The sequence below is a fragment of the Typopeltis vanoorti genome, chromosome 13 (genome assembly GCF_054136105.1).
Source record: "Typopeltis vanoorti isolate ZY-2024b chromosome 13, IOZ_Tvanoo_1.0, whole genome shotgun sequence".
Classification (NCBI taxonomy): Eukaryota; Metazoa; Arthropoda; class Arachnida; order Uropygi; family Thelyphonidae; genus Typopeltis; species Typopeltis vanoorti.
The window spans coordinates 33,888,795-33,913,275 of record NC_143561.1 but is presented as its reverse complement, the minus strand read 5'-3'; positions in this window follow the sequence as shown (position 1 = coordinate 33,913,275).

Here is a 24,481-nt window from a genome sequence, read left to right as displayed (position 1 = left end):
TAAATAGTCACTGTTGCCTATCGTGTAATGTTTATTTTAACAAGTTAAATAAAAAAAAATATATATATATCTTGAGTTAGTGCTGATATACTATTTATATATATATATATCTTGAGTTGGTGCTGATATACTATATATATATATATCTTGAGTTGGTGCTGATATACTATATATATATATATATATCTTGAGTTGGTGCTGGTATACTATATATATATCTTGATATATATATAGATATAGATATAGATATAGATATTGATATATATATATATATATATAGATATATATACTATATATATATATCTTGAGTTAGTGCTGATATACTATTTATATATATATATATCTTGAGTTGGTGCTGGTATACTATATATATATATATATATATATATATACAATGGGGAGAGATGAAGATCAACCGCGAGATGCGGTGATTAAGATTAATACCATTGGAGGGTAATGGATGGCAATGCTGTAGCCAATGAAGTTCTAACTGAGGCTGGGCCATTGCTGTTACTCTCCTGCCATGATCAGAGCTTTAATAGCTCAATAACACCTTATCCCTTCATTGTCCTCTACAGATAACGGGGAAGATGAAAAGCATTCTTGCTTCACCCCTTTAAGCCAGTCCTTATAAGGCTATTTACAATGACTCCAGAATTTTCTGCTGCGCCATTGGTAACGGTCTTAGCATGTTTAATCAACACACAATACTTAAAAGATGCAGTGCCATTACCAGTGAATAGAAAATTCTTTGCAAACATTAAACAAACGAGTTTTGTATATAATTTTGTGTGCAAAATTTTGTGCAAATTGTGCAAACATGATTACAAAAGTGTCCATTACAACAGGAGTTCAAATGTCGGCTAAATGAAAATGCTATAACATATTGGTTAAAGTCAGATAAAAAAAAAACCCAAATTTTTATCCTCTCAACTCTATGTTGAGAGGATAAAAATAGTAGATAATAATAGTAGATATGGTACAAGTGATTACTAAAGGTGCAGACCAGCTGATTACCGATTTTAAAAAAATAAATAAAGACTTCTGAGTACTCCCTGTGGGAAATAGAAACGACATTAACTATTGCATTTCATAAAAGTAAATAAACAAAATAAATCCTTTAACGCCTTTCCTTCAGCCCCCAATGGAACTTCAAAACATTTATTCCTCTTTCGGAATAAATGGCTGGCTGCCAATTTCGGAAATCGGTAGCCAGTCAAACTCTATTCTCAGCTGTCCAATAGTTGAGTTCAAGGCGGCCGATGATTCTCAAGACTTCAAGGCAAGATCATTATATACATACCGCTACGTTACATTATATATACTGTATTTATGTGCTTATTTATAAGTATAGATATTTATATACTTTGGACATTATCAGTTTATAGAAGTTTATTTATTTTTACTGAAACGACTAATAACGAGTATTTTGTCAACAGGCAACGCCATTCCATTTTGCTTCAAGCCGAGTCTCGCTGTGGATAGAATTTAATCAGAAAAAGAAAGCATGTGATGTTTTTTTTTTTTTTTTCAGTTTCGTTCAGTTATATAACGTCTTCAGTATTACCTTCTTGTTTGTTATAATACTATTGAAATTCCTACCCATTACAGAACATCAGTATCTCCTGTAAGTTCTTTTAATGCCATCAGGATCCAAATGTGTTAATCCAAAAATGAAAATTATTTGGCATCTGTTCGGTTGTGGTTTATGATGGGCTCACTTAAAACCTTTTTCATATTTTTAATTTTTTGGTCATTTTAAAAGGACTACGAATTATGTACGCGTATCGAACATTACAGCAAATGATCGAAGACCAAGACTGTGAAAAACAACATAATATAAAATCTTGAATTTCAACGACTCCAGCAATAGATATAAGGCCGAGATTGTATACATTCCCAATATTACTTATTCATTTTTGAAAGTGTAAAAAATATGCAGTAGCGTGTTTTAAGATGCTTGGAGGAGCGCCTCTTATAGGAAGCTTACGCATAAGCTTGTCTTCAATTGTGTGTGAGTGAGTGAAAGAGAGAGAGAGAGATTTTGTATTTTCTGTTCTACAAAACAAATATTATTATTATTATTTTATTCACATAATTGATACACAGTCAAAGCAAGATATCATTTAAACAACAATTTGACTGGATACGAAGCAATTCAGATTCTCCCGTTAGGTGCCGTTGTAAAATATGGACTGTTCCAAGTACAGTAATGCTGTTTTTTGTAGGTTATATGGGGTCACTTGGGGATAACGTTGGTGTGTTTAAGCCACAGTCGGCCAACTTCGATTGCCAGATCTCGATATTTAGTCATTTTTTCCAGTTCTTTTTTGTTAATGTTGTTATCAGTGGGTATTGCGACATCAATCCCAGAGAATTTTTTGCTGTTTCGTTTTCCAATACAGTCTTTATTTTATGCTGCCACCAGTTATCAGAAGTAGGAAAGCCATATTTTTTACATATATGCCAATGAATTATTTTGACTACTTGATCATAGCGGTATTTATAATCAGTTTGAGCTATTTTGCTGCAAGCACTAATTAGATGTTCTACAGTCTCATCTTTCTGATCGCATAATCTGCATTTGCTGTTATTATTGATGCTTAAAAATTTTACTTTCGTTGCATGAGTTTGTAATGCCTGTTATTGAGCTGCTAGAATAAATCCTTCTGTTTTTTTTTTTTTTTTAATATATCCATATTGTAGTCATTACCACGTCTTGTTCACGCCATTTTTTCCCTCAGTATCTCGAAGAAATTGGCCATGCAAGGATTTATTTTTCCACGCACATTTCGGTTCTTTTCCTGTTCCTTTTTGTAATCGGATTTGTTTCCTGTTGCTTTTAGAAGGCCTTCTTGTGTAATTGCTTGAAGCATTTCCTCGGAGCTATTGTCGATGTAACTTTTTAAGCTAATTTCTTCTTCTTCCTCAGTCTGTTTCAGTTGCAGCAGACCACGTCCACCTATTCTCCTCTATTGATCATGGCGGTATTTATAATCACTTTGCGCTATCCACTAAGTACAACCGGTCAATGAAGTGATGTTGACCGGTTGTACTTAGTGGATGTAATGTGTGATGCATAGTCATTAGTTTTCTAGTTTTGTGGTCCAGTTTATTCAGGCCTTCTTTTACCCAATCTATTATGCCAGGTGTGTATCGGATCACTGATATCCCAAGAATTCATTGCTCTATTTGTGTTTAATCCATTTGGTTTTGTTTTTAAAATATTTCTAACTCTTTTGATGTATTCTGATGCTGTTTGTTGTTTACTTTCGAGTGGGGAATATCACTGCCTCTAATATTCCTAGGTATCTATAGTGTTCGTCAGCTGAAATTGTTTTTATATATTTCTTTTGATCAAAATGAAAATTGCTAGCGTTATTAATTTTTCCTCGTTTAATAGATAAAATTGTACATTTATCTAAACCAAATTCCATTTTGATGTCCTGACTGAAAATACGCACTATGTTCAATAAAGAATCTATTTGCTGGGCCGATTTTCCATATAACTTCAAGTCATCCATATACAATAGATGGAAAATTTTTATATTATATTATATTTAGGAATTTCACTTCCAGTTTTGTTTTCTTCAAAATCATAGACAAAGGTGTCAAAGAAACGTTGAAGAGCAATGGTGACAAGGAATCACCTTGGGAAATTCCACGTTTGATGCTAATATCTCCGAATCGCTCATTATTCACTATTAAAGGTTCCATGATTTCATAGCAGCAACCAGACATGAAGCTTTATTTTTGTTAATTCCAAATATTTTTAGTGATTTTAGGATCCAGGAGTGTGGGAGAGAATCGAATGCTTTCTTATAATCTATCCATGCCATGCTAAGTTAGTTATTTGTCTTTTTGAATTTCTGAGAATCATTTTATTAATAAAGATCTGTTCTTTTTCCCCTCTAGATTTTTGAAAATTGCCTTTTTGTTCAAGCGGATAAATCCGATTATCTGATAAGTGGTGGTATATGGAATTGGCTATGATTGTAGTGAACAGCTTAAGCATAGTTGGTAGGCATGTTATTAAACGATAGTTACTTAGGTCTGCACCTAAGTAACTTTCATGAAAAGAAAAGTACGCCCAGATATCATCCCGTCTTCCACCGTAACAAATAATTAAATTCTTCTGCTATTCGATCATGTAGACTGGTTAGATGCTTTAACCAGAATCCATGTAGTTCGTCTTTGCCAGGTACACTCCAGTTTTTTTAAATTTTCTAGTTTGTGCACTGACCAATTCTTAAGTGATAATGATATTTTGTATTTGTTTTTTTTTTTTTTTCATTTCTGATTCTATTTACTTAGCCCATGAGGCATCTTTATTATAATTATTATTATTTGTTTTATAAGCGTATCCAGTCTAGTTAATGTAATGTGCCAAGCATTCAGTGATTTATTGCTCAAAATCTCAAGTGAAATTTGAACAACAACAACAAAAACAAACTGTTTATTGGGTATGGTTTTGGTATCAACAATGTCAGAACAGGTTAGAAAAAAAAATCGGGAGAAAATAGTTTATAAGACCACCTCGTAAACATTTGAATTTCACAAGTGATAAAAACTAGAGCATCATGAATTAGATTGTAATAAAAGCCCCCGAAAAAATTAAAAACTCACCAAACAATTCCCAGAAAGAAAAATGCCTAACTTGATTTATCAGACAACCACAATGTGCACGATACATATCTCTCACCAGAGTGTTCATAAAATTCCAAATTTAAGTTTCAAAAGTCAAGTAACATGTCGCCTTTCTTCTGGACTTAGCTGCAAGTTATATTCATTTACTTGATTTCCTAAAGCGTTATCTATATGGATAGCATTTAACACTAATTAGGAATTTAATAAAAAGAAACAAAGAACAGCTAGTTAAACTTATGGTGTACATATACATACATACATACATATAAGAATATATATACACAAAAAAAATAGACAAAAAATTACGGCTAAATCCGTTAAGGCTTTGATGCCAGTGTAGTATTTTACGTCTGTTAAACTTTCAAAGAACATGTTTAATAAACGGCAGACGACAAGAATAAGTGGTAACCATTCTGTTACAACGATTTAGTTCTTGCTCATAATCGCTTATGTTCTGTATGTTTGTTAATTTTGTTGTGTCCTTCTACCATTTTCGAAAGAACAAAAATCATAGAGCTGAAAGTCAAAAATCTATCAACTCATATTAATTTAATAAATAAGTTAACATCTATATACGTGGAAAATAACTGTTTAATATATTAGTTTAAATACAAATAAATAAATACAGTATATGTTGAAAAGTTTGACATAACTGTTGTTTACCGAGGATGGTATTCACATATTGCTTGAAGATATAGGTAGTTTCGTTGAATGAAATATAGATGGCAGCACTAACACCACGTTTTTCTCAAAACAAAAACTGTACATGATTTAATTGTCAAGCAAGCAGACAGCATATGATACGGTAGGGAGGGCAGAATGTCCAGAACTATATATCGTGAATGTAGACCTCAGACAACTAACTGTAACGCGTATAATACAGCAATCGCTATAAAAAAAGTGACTTGTAGATGCTTATATTTTATTTATTTTCTTAAAAAGGAATAAAAAAGGAAAAAAAAAACTTTGTCCAAACATGTTTTATATTACGAGTTCAGATAAGCAAATATATTTGTATGTTGAATATCCGTTCCTTTGACTTTATATTCTTATTATTGCGTAATTAATATTGCTTTTTTTGCACAATATTGAAAAGAACCAAACTCATTAGCTGTCTTTCAAGTAGAGAATGGATCCTGTCTGACCACTATACGTCTTGTTCTTTCAGTTAATCAGCAAAAAATGAATCCAAATTCCCATTCTTGATTATGACTGTATATGAATGGTAACTGAGCATTCGTCTTCAAATTCCAACATGGGTATGAAATAATTGAAACGATTTCACGAATTAACATTTCTCTTAAATTTTGGTCTTAAAATATGAACCTTCTTAAATATGAAAAAAAAGTACAAGTTCTGTAGATTATCATGGAACACTTTTCTATTGATTTTCGAAAACCAAATTATTCCATATCAACAATGTCGGAAGGTAAAGCTGAACTCGGATGGTAAGAAATTGATTATTAGGATATACAGCACTTGAAATATATGTTTACAGCACATTGAATTTTAGAATAAACATAATATTATATATATATATAAGTTTATTATATTATATTGATAAGAGCCTGTGTAGCTCAGTGGATGTGGCGTTTGCCAACCACGGCGCTTGGCCGCACGAAGGAAGACTTGGTTTCGAAATTTTTCGAAGCCTTTTCTCGACCGGTTCCCGAGTTAGTCGATCTCTGGCACGGGCAAGCAGGTTTTTCCCCCCGGAAACTCGGGTTTTTCGTCCTGTAAACTCAAGAAAATCGACCGTAGAACCCACATTATTTCAGACATTAAATATATTGTGTTAGGGTTAGGGACCACGAGATGGCGGCACATTTGAGCCGTCTCTCTTCACTGCGTACCGCTTAATTAGTGATAGCCTTGGGCCATCTATCTCTGATTGGTACCAGTGGAGATTGAACTGCCAACTCAGTCTCCAAAAGTTAGGGCTAAATGGCCTCGCCTACTCCCCGTATACGGGAATAAAAAGGCGTTAGCTGATGATAATAAAAATATAGCACGGGAAGTATAATTTTACAGTACATTGAATTTTAGAGTAATCATAATAACGTTGATGGTTCCAAGAGTGAAGCAAGATGCTTTTTATACTCCCTGCTATCTGATAGGGATATAGTGAGGAAAAAATTTATGAGCTACATACTTACCCTGAGAGGGCATGGAGATTATACATCTTCACTTGAGATTAAGATGGCTTTTGGTCTTTTGTGTTTGTAAAGATCCGTTTCGTCGTAGTTAGCAGCTTGTTGCACCAGTTCATTAGGGTGTGCAGACGTTTTTTAAAAGAACTTTGCTGCTAGAGAATTGCAGGAAAGAGTAGATATAGGGGATATCTGTGTCACGATGGAGTTGAACATCTCTGACAAACCATGGAGCATTTAGAATCACGTAAGCATTTGTGTTGCAATTTGAGAATATCAGTATTGGAGGTATGGCCCAAGCTGGATAAGTGTATGGAATTATGGGACGACTCATCATCTGGTAGAGAAGCAGTTTGATTCTGGTGTTTAGTTTATTGTTCCTGTTAATCAGGGGATAGAGCTGGGCGATGGCTTTAGATGCTTTTGCACATAAGATCTTGATATGATGGTTGAAGGTTAGTCTTCTGTCCAGAAGTACACCTAGATATTTCGCTTCTGTTTGCCAAGGAATTCTGATATTAAACAGGAAGATGTCTCCTTTAGGAGATACCGATCTTCTAGTGAAGAGCACAGCTATGCTCTTCTGGAGGTTTACTTGTAATCTCCATTTAAAGAACCATTGCTCTAGTATTAGCAGGTTTTCTTAAAGTTTTTTGGTGACAAGGTGAGAGATCTGGTTAGTATCGCTGTGTCATCTGCGTAGCTGGAGCCATGATGGACGATATTGGGTTATACGGAATATCTGCCATATATATTGCAAACAGAATCGGAGTCAGTAAGGATCCTTGTGGAACTCCAGCCAAGATGCGAAGCTGGGTGGATATCGTCCCGTTTATCTTGACCTGAATAAATCTATCACAGAGATATCATTTAATCAACTGTACCATCACTAACGATATGTTAACTGTGATGACTTTGTGCAGTAAACCATCGTGCCAGATTTTATCAAAAGCTTTTTTCTATGTCGAGAAATACAGCTCAAGTATGTTGATGTCAAACGTATCCAGTGGTGATATACTCAAGTAATCTGTGAATTTGCTGGCACGGCAGTGCTACGATATTGAAGAAATCCAAATTGTTCGTTTGGAATGTTTAACTTCTTTACTGAGGCTTGGAGTCTGGAGAGGGTGATTTTTTCTGGAATTTTTCCTAAATTTGAGATCAGGCTGATAAGATGATAATTTTCAGGTAGATGAGATTCGCTTTCCGGTTTATGAATGGGGATTACGTCTGCGATTTTCCAAGCGGAAGGAAAATATTGTAATCTGAAAATGACATTGATTATATTGGTATGATGCACAAAGCTCCAAGGGGCAATAATTTGATAACTTTGTTTGTGATACCATCAGGACTGGAAGCCTTTTTATTCTTTAAGTTCTTTATGGTGAAATATATATCCGCTGGTGAGGTAGATGTGATTTGGCTGGTACAGATGTTAGATAGTTTCAATGTACATCTGACATGACAATGGATTTTATATATTATGATTGTAATTTAAGTTATCATACGCTGGTCATTGCTTTTCTAAGTTCTTTGCTATGGCTTCAGCTTTTTTTTTTTTTTTTGCGTCCGAATGTTCAAGGCTGAGGTCTAATTGTAGAGGGGGGAAGAAATTTACTCTTGTTTCTGAGAATCTTCAATAGTTTCCAGATGGAGTGATCAGCAAAGGAGATGGAAGTTATCTTTCCCATAGTTGGTTCCTATAAATTTTGCGAGAGTCTCTAACTGAATGATTTGGTTTATTGAGAACTTTTTTGTCCTGTTAAGCACGAGTATTGTGGTATCTTTTCCTTTCTTTATTTTTCTCTCTGATTAAGTTCATAATGTCTTCCGGTAAACGATTGGGCTTGAGGGCAGTTGTAGTTAAAGTGACTGCTGTTAGAGCTTCATTGATTTGTTTAGTGAGGTTTTTAACTGCTATTTCGACTTCTTTGGTTCTTGTATGAGGACAGGACCAATATATTCAGGGCGCACTTTAGATAATTTTTCCCAAAATATGAAGGGGAGACACTTGTTTTTGTTTTCCTAACTGGAGTAGAATTGGATTATAATCTGATGATAGTTCGTTTAATGTTCAGAGATTGTAATGACATTTAATATTATGTAGGATGACTATATCCAAAACATCAGCAGTGCCTATACAACTATGATGAGTTGGTTCAGTGGAGCCTGCCACAACAGCGTTGTTAGATCCTGTGTAGTTGAAGAGGATACGACCATTTTTGTTGGTAGTTTTGCTATTCCAAGAAGGATGCTTCGAGTTTAAATCCCCCATCAGCTATAAGGACGTGCTCTCTAACTCCAAGGATGGCATTTAAATCAGCAGATAGCAAAGTTTCTAGTGGTGAGTTATAGGCAACATAGATTTTAAGTTTGCAGCTGAATTTGTGGGAACTTCTATGCCTGTGATATCAATATTAGTAGTTGGAAGGTTAGTTAATGAATGATGTTTAATATAATTTTTAATGAAGATGGCAGTACTAGTACTACGACCTCCGTAATCAAGCCTGTCGTTTCTGTGAAACTGGGATCCTCTTAGTTTGGGATTATCTGCAGGCCTGAGATGGGATTCATTTTCTTTTCATCTGAGGTTGCATTCCAGGCCACAGTCTTTCAGGTTTCAGTTTGATTTGCCGAAATCCTGAAGCATGTTTTACAAGAGGATCAGTTGATGATTGCTGTTAGATTTGGATGTGATTTGGATTGATTCTGATTTTGTGTTGTCTTTTTTTTGGTGGGCCAGCATACGTTCTTGCCTGACGTTGATGATTCATTCTCTTGGAGGCCTCATACAGTTGAGCTTCTGTCACACTATGATGGACAATGGGAGACTGAGGAATTGGAGCTTCTGATGATTTCATACTAGAGGAAGAGGTAAACTGTTTGTTTAACTCAGCCTGCTTGTTCTTCAGGTGTTGAATACATCCTCTATAATTTACTGGGTGAGGGCCGCTGCAGTTTGCACATTTAACTAGGGTGATTTTCGGCTTGGTGCAAGTGTTAGGTTAGATGGCGCTCACAGCATTTTACGCACTTGTATTCGGCTTTGCATAGTTTCTGAGCATCACCGAACTTCTGGCATATGTGGCATTGCCTAGCTGAAGCATTTTTTCGTAAAAGTTCTGGAGTAATTTTGAACCCACAGACCGAAGTTAAGTCATAGATATTTTTATAGGCATTATGGGTCTCTACCAGGACTAGTGGCATCGGATTCTTATCAGCTCTTAGCATTCTGCTGACCTTCACTGGTGGCAGATATTGGTAGCAGACATCCACTGCTATTTCCTCTGTGGTGATGTCTTGAGATACACATCGGAGCACCACCTTTAGATTTAGTTTTTTCTCCGAGTTTCTGAAGGAGAATGTGTGGTACTGAATATCCCAATCATCCATCGTCTTAGTCAGTCTTCGGTAATCATACATTGAGGCTGGTTGGATCTTTATGCCTTCGTCCTCATTTTTGGCTCTATTGTATATTATTTGGAGATTTATCATGGTGGATCTTAGAGATATCCATTTTTTATTTTCACAAATAATAATCGGAGTTACCTTATCTTTAGTGGAGGGATTAGAGAGGGATTATCATCTTCCATCCCGTTGTCTCTTTGCATTTCTATAGGTGTTGTTTTGCGCTTCTTGCTCACATGAGTTTCGCCACAATCGCTGGGAGCAGAGACCACCAAATCCAACTTCTCCGTCACTGGAGCAGTGTCTTCACCTTCCTTGTCATCTCTTGATATGGGGGTATACGTACAGGAAGCCTGGCCATTCTGGTTCAATTTTTTTCAATAGACTCAGAGCCAGCTTTCTATCAAGTGTCTCTATGAGGGCATCAGTGTCCATTTTATTCTTGGTTATTGGAAGGAACTGCTAAGTTGAGGGTCCGAGAACCCACCTGTTATATCCTGTAGATTAAAACAAAAGATCTACTCGCAGAGAAAATCCTGCAGTCCCGAAAGTCTGCTAGAAAGACCGGGAGATTTGAGAAAACGCAATGAGTAAAGGTGGAAAAGTCGTGTACTCAATTGGCCTCAACTCAAAGTTCCTACCTCTCTAATAAAATCTAGTATTCACCACCGGTCCTCATACACTTTTCGTACAGAGGGGGAGAATGTAGATTTCGAGCTGGATAGTAGCCAATGCAATGTGAGAAACACACATTGAAAATAAAAACCTAATCGAAAGTTGTAAGATAAGCAAAACTATCGAAAACGTCTCCGTCCGTCACACGTCCCTGACTTTCTCAAAAAAAAAAAAACAACAACTCATCTCCACAACCAAAAAACGAAGTAAACAATATAATGGGCATTGGTTTCTTTCTGGGGACTAAGAAGAATAATTGTCAATTTGTATTTATATGACCTAGCCTACATATTTACTTGAACTTAAGCAAGAGGAACGAATTAGATAACAAAACGCAAAATGTCCTTAACGTGGTTCTTGTGAAACAAACTTTTCCTGAAGGGTCAGGAAGCACGTGACTGCAGTTGTCTTTCGTATTCTTCTCACTGCATGTCGATTAAAATCATGTATAGCATTTCGCCAGCTGTCTGTGATTAGCTAAGGCGGGACTCTCCCCCCCCCCAGTTTTCGCTAGTTAGCGCTAAACGTCCTCTTCTACTCTCTTGAGGGAATACAAGGAGAGTTAGCGGATTTATTTATTTAGTTCATCGCGTTAAAAGCCTTTCTACATCATTTAGCCTTGGAGTGGTCTACTCCCATACAGGTTCCAAGCTTGGATAAAGGATAAGGGTTGGGTGAAGGACTAATCACCTTTCGACGAAAAAAATCGCCTGAGCCTGATTATGAAAACCGAAAGCTCAAGTAAACCAGTATATGACGTGTCAGGTGTGAGAGTTTGCAGGATTCTTGATGACCTAGTGTGTGTGTGTGTGTGTGTGTGTGTGTGCAGGGAAAGAGATAAAACTACAAGAGATCTTGTTTCCATTTAATCTCTGGAAAAAAGTTCAGGCTGCTTGGATACCAATTCGTAAACAGTACTTGTTGGTCTTTTTTTTTTTTTTTTTTTTTTGTCTAATACTCGGAAATTCACTCGTTGATTTAGCAGACAACTATCCCAATCAGCAATAAAAAATATTACTCGCATAGTTTTAATATAGCACAAACTTAGTACAGATGTGTCACGAAAATTATTTGCTTACGATATCATAGAGCGTTCTTGGTGCAGAATGGATTTTGACACACGAAAAGAAAGCCATTGAACTAAAAAGCAACACAACTTTATCTCCATTCAAATAAGCTTCTGTCACTGAGCACGAAACCCAAAGATTCCACTACTAGGTGTTACTTATATACTTTTTAAACCATTCAGATCACTTACATGCTCATATTTTAAATGGCTCATGAATATTTCCTTTTATTTTCTTTCAGGAATATAAAACAATTCTACGGTAGCGTGCCGAATACATGACAGAAAAAAAAATGCAAACACATATAGTTACATATATACAAACTGTTTTTCTTACAGTATTTAAGACGGGTGTAACATACATTCCATCGTTGAGCAAAAGCACTCAATATATTAGCTGGGACAAGAGAGTAATTATTGGAAAGGAATATCATTAATTAATTAAATTTTCTTTATTTTTTATTAGAAATAATTATATAATTTTCGTTTAATTTCAATTTTCTAAGATATTATTTTATCCTTTAATGTTGTTTCAAAATTCATAACAAAATATTGTATTAAATAAGTAAACCACACCTTTAAATATTTAATATCATAAAATTATATTTATTTGTAATATGAACATTCATTCAAGTGAGAAACATCATTTCCATTTTAGCTTGTTGAGTCCTATATATCCATGCACTTCAGCGTAGCGAGTGGTTATTCGCATTAATCCAGAAAAAGAAGTCATTTTTTTCTTTTCTTTTTTTTTTTTTTCAAATATTATATTATTTTTTTTATGCCGCTGTTGTTGGCTCCAGTATTGGTTTGGTATGATGCTAAAATTTGTTATCTAACCTACATGCTGATTTTTTTTTTCTTAGATTATCTTGGAGTACTGGTATTTGCATAATGCTTGAAAATTCAGGATGGAAGAGGGGAATGAATGATTTCATTCCTGTACAAAGGATTTCTGTTACTCGAATTGAGAGGCGCTTTGATCTGAATAACAGAAAGTTCTTTGGCCAAAGGAAAGCAAGGGTAGAAATCACGGAGGTCGTCCTTTTGGCAATTTAGTGATGCCGAAGAACATGACACTAAAAGTGGTTTTATGAGAGGTGTTGTAATGTAAACAGAATTGGAGAAAACGATGATCTGAGTTTACCAAGGAGGGAGTCGAGATGTACATTCAAAAGGAGTCCTGAATTAAGAATTTGTCGAGATATTAGCAGAATGATAATTATCTGGTATTTTGGTGGTTTTATGGATAATCTTGTTCTTTAACAGCAAACTTATCGGCATACAGTATTTTTTTTTTTTTACTGAATCTTTTGGACTTTTTCTATTTTTGTGTACCGCGATTCCAGTTCCATTGTACTCTATTTCTTCATAGAATTCGATTAAATTATTCTTTCATACCTAATTTCCTAAAGTTCCCATAGTGTTTTTATTATTTTTCTAAATATTTTAGAATTTTATAATAATTTAATTAAATGATATTGTATCTTTAATAATATACTGAAATTTTATTTTTATTTAAAATCTAAAAGATACTTTTTAAAAAACTTTTGCTAGAAATAATATCCTTATAGTCCTTATAAGGACTGGCTTGAAGGGGCGAAGCAAAAATGCTTTTCATATTCCCCGTTATCTGTAGCGGACAGTGTAGGGATAAGGTGTTATTAAGCTATTAAAGCTCTGATCATGGCAGGAGGGTAACAGCAATAGCCGAGCCTCAGTTAGAACTTCATTAGCTACAGCATTGCCATCCATTACCCTCCAAAGGTATCGGATTGAATGAATCAATCACCGCATCTCACGGTCGATCGATTCAAAAAATATCCTCGTTTCCGCTAGAAATAATAATACACCCTTTATATTTTTAACGAAAATGTATAGAATAAAAGCGGTGGTGTGTACAAAGTGCAAGTAGTATGGGAGCGACTTTGAACAAGATCAAGATAAGATACGGAATCGTGACGTGAATGTTTCTTGTTATCAGATGAATATAAGTGATGTTATTTGTAAATAAGTGACGTCATTTGCTAGTTGTCAATAAGTGACGTTTTGTTTTGAATGGAAAAGGGAGTTATATTAGTGGATAAGGAATCGTGTCGTGATTGGTGGGACACTTTTAACCAGATCAAGATAAGATATGGAATCGTCACGTGAATGTTTGTTGTTATAGAGTTTGGAATGTTTGGAATTTCGCTGGGGACCTCGTCTGTCAGGGACATTACGTAGTGGTTTTTGTTCTCTTATTGCATTGTGGGTGATATTTAGAGATAAGAATCGTGACGTTATGTCTTTGGAAATTTCTGGGAACATATGTCTCTCAGTGATATCACATGGTGTTTTGGTTTGGCTATGGAATTGCGGGCGATGTTTTTGAGATAAGATATCTTGAAATTTTCCCAGGGTGACACACACATCCGTTATTGTCGTCATGTTTTGTGCTTGGTTGTATATAGATGGCTGTACTAATTTTCCAACACATTTTGCGGTATTTCTTTCCTGTTAAAGGGTGGGAATTCTAAGAGTAAGTCGTGATGGCGGCAGTCTTTCGAGCTTTTCTGAATAATTCAATTATATACTGGTGTCCCTTAAACACACACTTTTTTTTCCATAGCTCATCCGTATTTTCTTCTATATTCATATTCTAATTCAAGTTCATATTTTATTTATAATTCATCTGAATATTTTGATTTGTCTAAATTAAGAACTTAAAGTTCAATAAATAAACAAATCGCATGTGAATTCACGACGATTTCGAAAGTGATCTTACTTAAACATACATAACACATCAATGACATGTTTGTTCATTTAAGTTTACACATTTATTGCACAGATATTATTTACAATATAATATGCAAAAATAGGAATTTACAGACATCACCACTGTCTGTGAATGAAATTGTGGGCGATGTTTTTGAGATAAGATATCTTGGAATTTTCCCAGGGTGACATACATCCATCATTGTCGATATATTTTGTGTTCGGTTGTCTATAGATGGGTGTACTAATTTTCCAATACATTTTGGGGTATTTCTTTCCTGTTAAAGGATGGGAATTCTTAGAGTAGAGTAGCGTCTAGTGGCGGCTGTGTTTCGAGGTTTTCTGAATAATTTAATTATATGCTGGTGTCTCTACGTCAATTAAAAATAAACGAACAGTTAAATGGATTACAAAACCTTTTGTATGTATTCTAGAAATTCTAATGTTAATTTAAATTACTTGCTATCTTTCCAGAATGGCTGTTCTAAATGCGAATATTCCAAAATAGTTGAATTTTATATCCACACCACAAAACAAACACAAAAACCACAAAGAACGAAATTTCTGTAAATACTGTAACCTGAAATAGTTGTGAACTTCTTCCTTTAGATTTCAGCCCGTAGGTTCTTGCTATGTTATCGTCATGAATAATATCCCCCAGCGAGCATTTACTTAAAATAGCAGTTTTCTTCAAAGGGGTATTTTCATGAAGATGACTGAGTCATATCCGTAAATTGCGGTATTATTCAAAAGGTATAATTTTCCCAAGTTTGGATGTTTCTCAAATACTTACATATGACTAAGTGATTAGCATTCACAAGTTTGTGATGACACATATCCTAAAATTATTCATTCTTCGTTCCCGTGGGGAATTATTGCTGTAGTAAATTAATGCTTACATTTATTTTTTTTAAAAACCAATATTGACTCTTAATTTCACTTGCGATTCCTTGTGCTCTTAACCTATTTCTGTAACTGAAATTTATTTATTTTATTTATTTTTTTAGCATTAGTAATTTTAATTAATGGATATGCGACAAACAAGGTATTGAACTCGCCGTAGCGTTTTCTTTTAGAAATTTCTTTTGCCAGCACAACAAATAAATATTTATTTCTTGTTATTTCAAATGAATATTAGCTCTGTAATATATACTTTGTTAATTTCTATGTTACCTTTTATTTGATTGCAATATTATTAACAATTTGTATTTACTGATTCTAACATACAGAATTAAATAAAGTGAAAAAGACAGTATTTTTTAATTATTATTATTCTTCTGCTTTAGTATTTGCGCTGATGTTCATAGTGTGATTTGCCACTGATGCTTACGTGTAATTCATTTGATTTTTCTCCATGTGACATTTCAAAACAAGTTGAACTATATGGCTATTAAGTTCGTTAATGTTTTTTTTATTATTATTTTCTCTTCCAATGACGAGTATTATTTGATATATGGATGTTGATTCACTTGATTTTATCAGCACACTATGACATTTTTCTACAGCAATCATTTTAAGAGTTTTAGTAAGTGTTGGTTTAAAATATCTAATGGCTCTGTAAAATAACCAAATTCTAGCAGTATTGTAACATTTCAGGTGAAATCTTCTCCACTAAACTTCTGGTTATTAATTTAATACCCGATTATTCCTTTTGCTTCCAAGAGTTGACAGTTTCTTGAAATATTTGAGGGCTTGCATGAACAAATAAGTCTTTTAATTCACTGAGTCAAAAAAAAAATCTGGTTAGTTTGTGGCATGAAATTTTACAAGGAGAAAAAAAATGTTATGGTCTAACTTAAATTTGTATTTTGACTGTTGTCCTCTCAGCCTGACTTTTTTTTCACAGTAGGATATATATATATATTGATTTTTGAAATTTTTTTTTTTGACACAATTATTATATTAGATATTCTTTCACACACATAAATAATTATGTATTCTTATTTCAAATGAATATTAACTCAGAAAGAAAGAAAGAAAAATTGTAAAGAAAAAAAAAATGTTTTCCTTCAAATAACTATTTTGGAATCACAGCAAGCAAGAAATTCATCACCTTTTCAAAGTTTTGAAATTCCTACCCATATTGTTTTCATCATTTGGTATCATTTAAACGAAGAACGGTTCTGGCTATAAAGTTTGTTAATGTTTTTGATTTTTCTCTTCCAATGGCGGTCATTTTTTGATACATTCATGCTGATTCCTTGTTATCTGCACGCTGCGATACCTTTTTATTTTCTACAACAAACTTTTTAAGAGTTTAAGTAATGTGATTGTCTAAATCAGCTGATATTTTAGCCAATCACGTCTTTTTATTTTTTATAAAAAAAAATAAAAAAACGTGTTTTTTTATTTATTTTTCCTCCAAAGTTATCAGTATCAGTTGGAGGTAACATCACTAAAAGATATCCGGAAATGATAAGCTCGCTCATCTCCGCTAGCCTGAGCAGATATCTTCTGGAGGAGAGAGGGATGTTGAGGTTAGAGCATAGGGTTGGGGAGCATTCAGCATCATTTGGAGGTGACATGACTAAAAGAAATCCGAAAACGGCAAGCTCGCTCATCTCCCTTAGATGAGCAGACATCTTCTGGAGGAGAGGGAGGGAGGGTGGGGAGCCTTGCAGGGAAGTCCACTGTCAAACCTCTCGACTACCCTTTCACACCCACCACACATTTTTTTTCCCATCCCAACAATTTCGGACATCCGCAAATGGCTAGATCGTTCATCTCATTGGTTATCAGTTTGAGGTGACATCGCTAAAAGATATCTACAAATGGGTAGCTCGCTCATCTTCCTTTGGATGAATTCAAGCCACAGAGATAAAGTTTGTACCATAATGTCACAAAGTAAGATAAACGCACATCAACATCAATCCACCAGCATGCGAAAACATGTCTGTGAGTCATCTGCACAAAAGTTTCATTTTGGAAGGAATGGTCAGGGTAAAGGGTCAAGTAAACAGTACTATAAGGAAAAACAATCGAGTCAAGTGTCTTTTCAGTTACTGCAATTCGTTCATCCAGTGCAGCTATCGTATTGTATTGTGTTGTGGTGTTTGTGTCAGTAAAGTAAAATAATGAGTGAACTACAAAAGTCTTTGAAATTTTCTCTCTTCAGGATAATAGTGTAAACTAAATATTTTTAGGTAATTACAAGTTTCGATTTTTTTTTCTTTGTAAGTAATATTTCATCAAAATAAAATAAGCATTTGTAAAACTTAAATGAACAAAAATGAACGATGTGTTGTTGTTGTTGTTGTGTTTTCAACAGTGAAATTTTTACTCAGTTATTCAGTTTAGAATTTGATAATTAAATCCATAACTTTATACCTTAATGCAATTCTGTTTAATTATTGTAAAAAAAATCACTACTGTGAAATTAATGCCAGGAACATGGGAAACCTGATATCCTGTAATTAATTATTTAGAATTTGTCTAATGCTACCTATTGACATTGTTTGATTTATCTGTAAACATTTCGTTCACATACTCGAAAATCCTACCTGTTAGAATTTGATAATTTTACAGAGAGACAGCAGATCATTTTACCCAAAACGTGACTTAAACTCTTAAAGTTTGGTATACAAAAAAGGTTTGTACTCTCCAGATAACAGAATTACAAATTTTACCTTTCCCCACACAAATTAAGATAAGAATTTGGTTATTTTACAGAGTGCAGATATTTTAACTCATCACTTTATCAAACTCTTAAAAAAGCTTGATGTAAAAAAGAAAAGAAAGTAGATTTTTCTTTTCTTTTCAAATATTTGTACATGATAAAAGTTTAAAAACATATCACTGGGAGTTGAAACTTTTTTCTTTTTTTTTCAAAACTTGACAACACATAGTAGTAGTTTGGTGAATAAAGTACAAATGAACTGAATAGTGACAATTTTGTTACTACATCGGTAGATACCTTCACCAGACTAGAAAAAAAAACAGTCGTACCAAATTCAAGCAATACGACTGTTAGAATTTGGTTATTTACAGAGAGACAGCTGATATTTTACCCTATCACGTTACTTAAACTCTTAAAAAGTTTGTTGTAGAAAATAAAAATGGTATCGTAGCATGCAGATAACAAATGAATCGACATGTATATATCAAATAATACTCGCATTTGGAAGAGAAAAATCAAAAACATTAACAAACTATAGCCAGAACCGTTCTTCATTTACATGATACCAAATGATGGGTAGGAATATCAAAACTTTGAAAAGGTAATGAATTTCTTGCTTGCTGTGATTCCAAAATAGTTATTTGAAGGTAAACATTTTTTTCTTTACAACTTTTCTTTCTTTCTTTCTGACCTAATATTCATTTGAAATAAGAATACATAATTATTTATTTGTGTTGGAAAGAATATCTAATATAATAATTGTGTTAATATATATATATATATATCCCTACTGTGACAAAAAAAAGTCAGGCTGAGAGGACAACAGTCAAAATACAAATTTAAGTAAGACTATAACATTTTTTTTCTCCTTGTAAAATTTCATGCCACAAACTAACCAGATTTTTTTTTGACTCAGTGAATTAAAAGTTTTATTTGTTCATGCAAGCCCTCAAATATTTCAAGAAACTGTCAACTCTTGGAAGCAAAAGGGATAATCGGGTATTAAATTAATAACAAGAAGTTTAGTGGAGAAGATTTCACCAGAAATGTTACAATACTGCTAGAATTTGGTTATTTTACAGAGCCATTAAATATTTTAAACCAACACTTACTAAAACTCTTAAAAAGATTGCTGTAGAAAAAAGGTGTAGTAGAGTGCAGATAAAATCAAGTGAATCAACATCCATATATCAAGTAATATTCGTCATTGGAAGAGAAAATAATAATAAAAAAAACATTAACGAACTTAATAGCCATATAGTTCAACTTGTTTCGAAATGTCACATGGAGAAAAATCAAATGAATTACACGTAAGCACCAGTGGCAAATCACACTATGAACATCAGCGCAAATACTAAAGCAGAAGAATAATAATAATTAAAAAATACTGTCTTTTTCACTTTATTTAATTCTGTATGTTAGAATCAGTAAATAAAATTCGTTAATAATATTGCAATCAAATAAAAGGTAACATAGAAATTAACAAAGTATATATTACAGAGCTAATATTCATTTGAAATAGTAAGAAATAAATATTTATTTGTTGTGCTGGCAAAATAAATTTCTACGTTCAAAACCCTGTTTTTCGCATATCCGTTACTTAAAATTACTAATGCTAAAGAAAAAAATAAATAAAATAAATAAATTTCAGTTACAGAAATAGGTTAAGAGCACAAGGAATCGCAGGTAAAATTAAGAGTCAATATTGGTTTTTTAAAAAAATAAATATAAGCATTAATTTACTACAGCAATAATTCCCCATGGGAACGAAGAATGAATAATTTTAGGATATGTGTGATTACAATCATGTGAATGCTAATCACTTAGTCATATGTAAGTATTTGAGAAACATCCAAACTTGGGATTATACCTTTTGAACAATACCGCAATTTACGGATATGACTCAGTCATCATCATGAAAACACCGCTTTGAAGAAAACCGCTATTTTAAGTAAATGCTCGCTGGGGGATATTATTCATGACGATAACATAGCAAGAACCTTCGGGCTGAAATCTAATGGAAGAGGTTCACAACTATTTCAGGTTACAGTATTTACAGAAATTTCGTTCTTTGTGGTTTTTGTGTTTGTTTTGTGGTGTGAATATAAAATTCAACTATTTTGGAATATTCGCATTTAGAAGAGCCATTCTGGAAAGATAGCAAGTAATTTAAATTAACATTAGAATTTCTAGAATACATACAAAAGGTTTTGTAATCCATTTAACTGTCCGTTTATTTTTAAATGCCGTAGAGACACCAGCATATAATGAAATTATTCAGAAAAGCTCGAAACACAGCAGCCACTAGACTCTACACTAAGAATTCCCATCCTTTAACAGGAAAGAAATACCCCAGAATGTATTGGAAAATTAGTACACCCATCTATAGACAACCGAACACAAAACATAACGACCATGGCAGATGTATGTCACCCTGGGAAAATTCCAAGATATCTTATCTCAAAAACATCGCCCACAATTTCATTCACAGACAGTGGTGATGTCTGTAAATTCCTATTTTTGCATATTATATTGTAAATAATATCTGTGCAATAAATGTGTAAACTTAAATGAACAAACATGTCATTGATGTGTTATGTATGTTTAAGTAAGATCACTTTCGAAATCGTCGTGAATTCACATACGATTTGTTTATTTATTGAACTTTAAGTTCTTAATTTAGACAAATCAAAATATTCAGATGAATTATAAATAAAATATGAACTTGAATTAGAATATGAATATAGAAGAAAATACGGATGAGCTATGGAAAAAAAAGTGTGTGTTTAAGGGACACCAGTATATACTTAAATTATTCAGAAAAGCTCGAAAGACTGCCGCCATCACGACTTACTCTTAGAATTCCCACCCTTTAACAGAAAAGAAATACTCCAAAATGTATTGGAAAATTAGTACAGCCATCTATATACAACCAAGCACAAAACATGACGACAATGACGGATGTGTGTGTCACCCTGGGAAAATTTCAAGATATCTTATCTCAAAAACATCGCCCGCAATTCCATAGCCAAACCAAAACACCATGTGAAATCACTGAGAGACATATGTTCCCCAGAAATTTCCAAACACATAACGGCACGATTCTTATCTCTAAATATTACCAACAAGGCAACAAAAGAACCAAACACACCACGTAATGTCCCTGACAGACGAGGGCCCAGCGAAATTCCAAACATTCCAAACTCTATAACAACAAACATTCACGTGACGATTCCTTATCTTATCTTGGTCTTGATGTGATTAAAAGTGTCCCACCAATCACGACACGATTCCTTTTCCATTCAAAACAATAACGTCACTTATTGACAACTAACAAATGACGTCACTTATATTCATCTGATAACAAGAAACATTCACGTCATGATTCCTTATCTTATCTTGATTTTGATCTGGTTCAAAGCATCCCACCAATCACAACAAGAATCCTTATACACTGATATATATCTCTTTCCATTCAAAACAACAACAACGTCACTTAACCTCATCTGATAAGAACAAACATTCACGTCACGATCCCTTATCTTAGCTTGATCTTGATCCTTATCTCTATCATCACCCATAATTCCATACGCGAACCAAAACACAAGAACTCACCCCACTGACACATATGCCCCAGAGAAATTCCTAACATTCTAATCTCATGACGTCACGCCCACAATGACGTCATCAAATGAACAACCAATCACGTCACGATTCCTTATCTTATCTTGATCTTGATCTTGTTCAAAGTGGCTCCCTTACTACTAGTGCTAGAGATTTTGCATTATTCATTTCTCCAGTCTAATATATGTTTGAGATTCATCCAAAAGATGGCAGATAAATTATTATTAATGAAGTATTTTATTATTTGAAATATTTTTAATAAATCAAAATGAAATTAATGATAATAAAAAAGCAAAATGTATTCGCAACAATTTCTCTAAAGCATCGTTTGAAAACTTACTAGATACGACAAAATCTTGGATTTCATATCACATCAGAGAAATTAATATCATAATATTCATATAATTAATATAATGCAGGGGTTTTACGTTAAAAAACGTAAAACCCCTGCGAGATAGGGATCGTTTGACTTTGGAAGAGGAATAAGATTAAGAGGAACTGTGAAAATTACAAAGAAGCACTACGAGTGGAATTTTCAAAAAGCGTAATTTGAGAATATGATAAGAGAATTAAGAAATATTAACTGATTGGCAATTTTAACGATCCAGCTGTGTTTGCTGAAGAATTTAATGCGTGTTGTACAAGTCTTATAGATAAATATAATATCCTCTCCATGGATTAATCAGGTATGTTTTACAATCGAAATATCAGGAAGATATGGGGATGCAGATTTAACACTAAACTAACAAGTAAGATGAATATTCTTTATGCAAAAGTTCCCTTTTTTTTTTTTTTTTCATAACCATGTTAACATTTGTGTATATTTCTCGCTTTTATATTTCGAGAGCCATATAAAAGCGAGAAATGTACACAAATGTTACGATAAACATGGATACTGCTCGATAAACTTGATCTTACCGTAAACAAAACGCTCAAATATTGACGTAACAGAGACTATTCTGTTTTGAACAATCTACCTTTTTCCAAAATAAAATTGGAATAATAATAATAAACATTTTGATATATGCTTAGAAATGGGATCTGTTAGTTTGCATCTGATGATAAAGAATCGAGAATGAAGAAATGCTCTAAACTTTGGAAAGGAATGCGTAGGTGGCGCTACTAATGTTGAAACTCCTTTGAATTTCAATCATATATTAATATCACGTTCGCACACAGGAAGAGTCAGGTTTATGAAACTCACTGTCCATTGTGTCATGCATGTAAATGCATAATACGATGCATCTTGACTGCAAAGTCAGAATCAGAATCAAGTCAACAGTCATCTTGTCTGTCATTTGTTGTACACAGGAAATTGTTTCAAGTGTGTATCACCTGTGGTAACTTTTGTTCCTTTCAAGTGTTTCTTTAAATTTGGTAATAGGAAATAGTCAGATGGGCTAAGGTCTGTATTTACTATCCAAGTATTATGTATCCAAGTAAACATTAAATAAATAATTATATAAATAAAATAGCTATATAAATAATAGAGAAAAATATTAAAAATATTTTTTATTTTTAAAAGACCAAAAATTATTGTGATCTTTTGACACATTATTAATAATTTTAAGGACACCTTTTTTTTCTCTCTTCCTTTAATACTAAAGAATTACTTGACTGAGTGTTATAAATTATGTTGAGGGTAATGGATGGTAATGCTGTGGCCAATGAAGTTCTAACTGATGCTCGGCTATTGCTGTTACTCTCCTGCCATGCTCATAGCTGTTATAATGTTACCCCGTCAAAAGCTCAGCTATACTATTCACCAGACGCAAAGCCTTCGTACAAGATGATATTCAACTCCTCGGAAAAAAGATACCATGGCAGACACAAACCAAATACCTTGGAGTACAGCTAGACAAAAAGCTAAATTTCAACAGCCATATCAAGCTCATAGGCACAAAGACATCCAGAACCATAGCCCAACTCTATCCCCTGATCAATCGCAACAGCAAATTGGATACACGCAACTAGCTGTTACTATATCAGATGGTAATTCGACCAGTAATCACATATGCATCCCCGGCATGGAGTCACACATCCAAATCTAACATCCTGAAACTACAGAGGATACAAAACAAGTGCCTGAGGATGATACTGGACGCCCCATGGTTCGTCAGAAACACGCAGATCCACAGAGAAACCGGATCCACAGACATCCATTCTCTCCTTCATGACTATGCGGAAAAGTTCTTCAGCAAGGCACATTCTCATCCCAATCCACTAATCAGACAAGCTTCCAGTTATAGTGAACCTGACTATCACAAACATAAAAGACCCAACGCAATCCTGCTCTCAGCAGAAGCAGAACAGAGCTAACTCCATAGTTCACAAAGTGCGAGCATAAGACTCACAACCCCCCCCCCCCCATCAAGCTTCTCGACACAGATAAAGGGGAAAATAAAAAGCATTTTATGCTTCACCCAGCAAGCCAATAACGTTGTTGTTGTTGTTGTTATAATGTTTCAGACAATTTGATTGCAGTAAAATTACATACTTTGGAGTTTTTTCTTAAAGGTATCATCGAATTACGTATAT